Consider the following 6,069-nt stretch of genomic DNA (forward strand, 5'->3'; position numbering starts at 1 on the left):
GCAAAGTCTCATAGGTTTAACCTTTGAATCCTCAGCACCCTGCGTGTTCAAACAGGGTAGGAGGGCAATAGCCCCAGACTTTCTTGCGGTTCTCAGGTCGGCAGAAAACTTTCCTCAGCCCTTCTGCCCCACCCCCTAGGGAGGGCACAGCACAACCCAGTTATGAATAGGTCCTTTCTGAGGTCTGGCAGTGCTGCCGCCACCAAGCTGCCGCTGGGAGGAGAGAAGGCCTTTTAGTTGGCTACAGCAGTTAGCAAAAAAAGAAGGGCAGTGCTGGGTCTCAAAGCCAGACTTGTGAGAGCAAAGGAGGAGGTGTAGCCTCCTTGGCCTTTGGGTGCTGGTCCAGCTACTGCATTATCTGCCGAGTTATAGATTAAAAAGCCCACCCCCCAGCCCTGGTGATGAGAGCAGGGTGGGTCACAAGGCTCAGATGACTTCGTTCTATTTCCCTATAGGCCATCCTTTTGATCCTGATGCAGAAAGGACCTAAGAAATGGGACCATTAACCAGGCAGCTGACGAGGTTCCTGGCTTTGGATAGGGTGTAGAGAGTGGTCGTGTCTGTTGGTGGGTGGCAGGATCAAAAACGACTTTAGAATTAAGTAACTTTAACCCAAAGAGAAAAAGTTACAAAACCAAGCCCTTGAAAGGAAACAGACTTGAAGTTCCGTTTTCATAATGACCATAAAAGGGCCTAAGTGCATCTGTGTGGAGCTCAAACCAGAGCTGTCAGGACACACGCAGCCCCTCAGCAAGAGCACTGTACAGCACCGTTTTCTTTCCATCGTGCAAGTTCTGTCCTTTCTCAGGGCTGCCCCTGGGGCCTGGCCCTCTCTCCAAAGACTATGAAAATAGGATGCATATCAGGTCAGGAATCAAAGTATTTACTCCATTATTCTGGGGCTAAGGCAAAATTACCTTTCTGGGCCTTCAAGAGTCATGTATTAATGTCCAGATCTGAATGCAGGTCAGTGGAGCAGGGCTTGGCTGCATTCATCACCCTGAACTACTGTCTAAAGGGTAGGAGGGGAGTCGAGGCAGAGCGGTTTTGACTGAGTAGACAAACTTTCTGCCATAGACAGATTAGCCGGGCTTTCACCACTGAGACTGCGAAACATGAGCAATACATTCAAGCCTTGTATCCTTGTTCCCTGTGGCCATGTGCTGGAATCAACATCAGAGCTTGGCAGGAAATGAAGCCGGTCATCAGGCTGCTGTAAATAAGGAGATAAAAAATCAATCAACTCAAATCTAACCCCAAAGATCACTGATAAAAATGAGCCATCCTTCTATCTCAGGAAAGCTTGGGTCTCCATCTACAAAATCACAAGATACAACTCAAGAATCTTTTCCTCCTCTCTGGCTGTTATCTAAAGATAACGTGGGCAGCTACTCAGTTCTTATTCCATGTTGGTCTCAATAATAGAAAGGGTCCCGTCTCTTTACACTCTGGCTCACATACAGGCCACCTCCCATGGCTTCTTGTGTTACCTCACTGGTCCTCGGAGCCTTTCACGAAGGTGATTCTCTCATTCACCATACCTTTGTTCCTCTCAAGCAGTCTAGCTTTGTTTTCTAGCTTCATTCTTCGTATAAAAAACTATCTTATTAATTCCATATGGCTTCACTCAATTCCAGAAAATTTGTCAAAAACTTTTGTAAGGGGACGCCTGGGTGGCTTAGCAGTTGGGCATCTGCCTTTGGCTCAGGGCATGATCCCACAGGCCCGAGATCAAGTCCCACATGGGGCTCCCTGCATGGAGCCTGCTTCTCCCTCTGCCTGTGTCTCTGCATCTCTCTCTCTCATTAATAAATAAAATTTTTAAAAAGCACAAAAAACTTTTGTAAGGACACCTGGGTGGCTCAGCGGTTTAGCGCCTCCCTTTGGCCCAGGGCATAGTCCCGGAGTCCCAGGTCCCAGCAGCGAGTCCCACGTCGGGCTCCCTGCATGGAGCCTGCTTCTCCCTCTGCCTGTATCTCTGCCTCTCTCTCTTGTCTCTCATGAACAAATAAAATCTTAAAAACAAAACAAAACAAAAATAACCCTTTTGTTAATAGGTGTGTATGGCATCTTTCTGTTTTTAAGTGAACTTTGTCCTTATTACTGGCAAGAATAACAGGCATTGTTCCTCACAAGCAGCAGCATGGTACCACTGAAAGAACAAGAAATTAAGTTGAAGGATTTGTATTCTGTTAAGCGTCTGCCTTCAGCTCAGTTCATGATCCTGGGGGCCTGGGATGGAACCCTGCATTGAGCTCCCTGCTCAGCAGAGCCTGATTCTCCCACTCCCTCTGCTGCTCCCCCTACTTGTCTATGATCACTTCCTCTCACTGTCAAATAAATAAAATCTTAGGAAATAAAGAAAAGATGATTTGTATTCCAATTTCGGTACTGACAGTTATACTGGCTAGGTGACCGTGAATAAATCACTCAATCTGTTCATTCATACTTTCATTTATTCAATGCCTAGTTTGTGCTAGTCACTAAGCTAGGTGCTGGGAACACAAATACTTAAAACACATTCTCTGTTCTTAAGGAATTCATAATCTAACAGTGTAGACAAATAGGTAAGCATATAATACAGAGTAAGTGCAATGATAAAAGACTTACACAGGGTATTATGGGAACTCAGAGACAGAGATTTAGTACAAACCAGAGCTGGAAATCAGGGAAATCAGAAAACACCCCACGAAGTGTCCCTGAGGGGGATCCTAGAAGATGAGTAGGAGCTAGCCTAGCAAAGGAACAAGAACATATTCCAGACAAGGGGTCTCAACTTGAACAAAGTCATATAGACTCAAAGTTCAGTGCTGTTGGCACAGAGGTTCAAAGATGTGGGAAGAAATGAACTGAAGAGGATCGAATCATGGAGCACATTGGATGTTCTAGCTAATGGCTTGGACAATCAGTAGTTAACCCATGAGCATGCTGCAGTACACTGACATGTTAAGGTCAAAGCTGGATCAGGATGTACAGTGTTTTTTGAGATCATAAAATAGCATAAAACCAGAGTAGAAGACAATGTGTTTATCAAAACATCTTAGACCGTTGCCTCATGGCTACGTAAAAATATGGACAGAGTTAAGATTTCACCCCTGCTACAACTGGAGAAAAGTATAATGGACTCTTCTGCTGGTTTCTATCCAGTTTTCCCAAGTGGATGCTGGTGAGGAGTCTTCCCTCCACTTGTCCTAAGCCAATGCAGAAGCTCACATGGGGTAGGAGTTCAGATACACTTAACAAAGGGCCAGGGCTGCTGTCACTGCTCCTCTGTGATTAAGGGGAACCAGTGAGTGGCTGACAAATGCAAAGCCTCTGAGGGAGGATAGGGTAGAGAGGAATTTGGTGTGATCAGATATGGGAGAAAGGCAACTAGAAAAACAAAAATACCTTAGTTTCTCCATATTTTGTTCTCTTATAGGAGTAAACCAGTTTAACCCAGTAGCGTCACTGTGGTAAAGAGTGATAAAGTAGATGATACAAAAAACATAGAAGCTTTCAGCTGCTGAGGAAGGTTATACTGGCGTATCAGTTTGATGTAATTAATGTTGGCGTGGTTGGTTGCTAGTCATCAAGTTAGGCTCTGATGGGCCAGTTGAGTAATTGACCCTTGTTCCAGTCTCATGCTATAAAGAGGTCATACTTAGGTCAGGCTGTTTTAGCTCAGGGAGGCAAAGGTGCTACGTGAGAGCTCAAGGTTCCTTCCTGAGCTCCGTCGTCACACAATGTTATACTGGGAGTGATGCCATTAATCCAGTTCAGATTAAGTGGTCTGCAGCATGCAACCAGACTAAACTATCTGCAAAAACATTCCGGACTCATGGGTAAAGAGGCAGATATGTGCTTTCTTAATGTCTCACATGAATGAACCCTCAATGTTTTTATCTACGACAGTGGCCCCCAACCCCACTCAGCATATGGACACGCTGGTAACCTCCTATTTTAGTTATCTTTCTGCCATTTGACTGTACTTACACACTTTCCCATTCCCTTTAGATCTTAAACTTCATTTACCTAAGTGTCTTCCTGTCAGTCTGAACCTGTTGACGTGTTAATAGCCAAGCAGTCTTTGAACCTCTTCATGTGTACCACCAAAAATCCTTGCTCCATGAACACGTCTCATTCTACTGCTGGTTTTTAAGGTAGAAAAGCAAGATGGCCAGGTAATGCACTTTAAATAGATTCTAATAGTTGTGTGGCCATATGGAGGATAGAATTAAAAAGATCCATCTGCAGAAAAGACTGAAGGAAGCTGTTGGCTTGGTCCAGGTGAGAAGATGGACACTTTGCTCCTTCAGCCAAAAAAGGAGGGATATATCTATCATGAACTCATTGAATCAGAATGTACAACTACAAAGACACCCCAGATTGCACGAGTAGTGGGCAAGACAAGGACTCTGAAATTAGGTAAAGCTGGGTTCAAATTCCAGTTCAGGCACCAAAATTATAGGACTCTTTAGGCAGATACCATCCATTAATCCCTCAGCCTCTCAGCCAACAGTAGAATGGGGACAGATGCACCTACAGAGAATTAGGAGGCCTTTCTTCCTAGATGGCACAGGAACTCAGCAGAGTCCAATTAATTTGAAGCACTTGAGTGCATGCTGGGGCAATAGTAAGAGATATTCTACAGTGCAAAAAAGGAAACTGAGGATTATTAGTGTGAGAAACAGAAACAGTGGAAATTACAAATTTAATGTGAATAAATTCTAGACTGAAATTAGGAAAAAAGACCAAGAGGTCTTTTTCTTTTTAACTTTTACTCATAACCAATCTGAGACACTTCCTTGGACAATTTCCCCAAGAGTCTACTTAGGATTCCTTATCTCTGCTCACCCCACCCTTCCCTCCTTCAGCCCTGAGGAGATGTGTTGACAGTGAGCTCAGGACATTCAGTTCCCCAGAAAAGCAGCAGGATGTTCTAAGTATCCAATGTGCTTGTGGTTAAGGTAGGGGGAAAAAGCATCCCTTTTTTCCCTCTCCATTGGAATCCAGTCTGATAAAGGAGACAGAAAGACATAAGCAAGTTTGAGTGAAATGTTTACATTTATATTGAAATATGCACTAAAACAGAATGAGTTCTACTAGTCAATGAAACTTTGCCAAAGCAGAATCACAAACTTCTGTTGGGGAGGTCCAGTCAGCTAGCAGCAGTGATCCCCAAGCAGGAACACCAAGGAGAAGCCTGGGAGATCCTACTCCAAAAAGCCTCCTTTCAAGAGACCCCGACTCACTTCTCCCACATGCACCCACACAGATTTAGGAGCGTGGACATGCTCCTCATTTTCATATATTTTTAGTTTCTTCTTCACTGCAATAAATATAAAATTGGCAATGCTCATACACCACAGCACAGACAATATTTCAGGCTTTAGCATACAACTGTAAACAGTGACTAGGTTAAAAAATTTTTTTAAAGTAAGGTGTCTTTTTTTTTAACAACGAGAGACAGAATTCTTAAGAGCAGGGCATGAGCTATTCAAGATTTGTTCTGTTGGGTTAAGGTTTTCACAGAAGATTCAGGTTTAGACAGATGCCCCCCAAAAAGACCCTAAGTGGGCATCAGACCACTGCCCATGGCAGCCTAGAATATGTAGGCAGCAGACCAACATGCATTAGGTCACTTTTGGCAGTACATCCTCAACCTGCCACACTCGCAATGTGACCATAGAAATCCATAGTGCCATCACTGGCTGTCAGCTAGGGTATTGGGAACAGGTGGGCAAAGGAATTAAAACTCGTGTGTGGGGGGGGGGGCGGGGGCGGGCAGTCAGAACACCTCTGCTAGCTGTCTGGAAAGTTGGCCCCTTAATCACAAAGACAACTAGGACATTTCACTTGGACAGTGCATTACATTTACATATACATGAGAAGTATAAAGAGAGAAATCCAAAGAGTAAGCATTAAGTTCTGTCACTGTAGGAAACAGGGATGTCAATCAAGGAAAAACAGATGAATGCTTTTTTGCCTAAAGCAGTGCAAAGAAAGCTTGCAAGAAATGAAAGTGGACTCAGTATCTGCACAATAGTAATGGGGCAGACTTTTATTTAAAAGGCTAGTGGTTCAAAT

At 44.0% G+C, this 6,069-nt stretch overlaps 1 non-coding gene across 1 annotated transcript; it reads right to left on the bottom strand.

The window, feature by feature from the left end:
- Positions 1 to 5,513: 5,513 nt before the first annotated feature.
- MIR8871 (microRNA mir-8871) lies at positions 5,514 to 5,658 on the bottom strand. Its single transcript, NR_128824.1, is given in 1 exon segment — positions 5,514 to 5,658. It is a non-coding gene; the product is annotated as a microRNA mir-8871 (primary transcript).
- Between the last annotated feature and the right edge of the window lie 411 nt (positions 5,659 to 6,069).

Source organism: Canis lupus, chromosome 5 (assembly GCF_011100685.1).
Source record: "Canis lupus familiaris isolate Mischka breed German Shepherd chromosome 5, alternate assembly UU_Cfam_GSD_1.0, whole genome shotgun sequence".
NCBI lineage: Eukaryota > Metazoa > Chordata > Mammalia > Carnivora > Canidae > Canis > Canis lupus.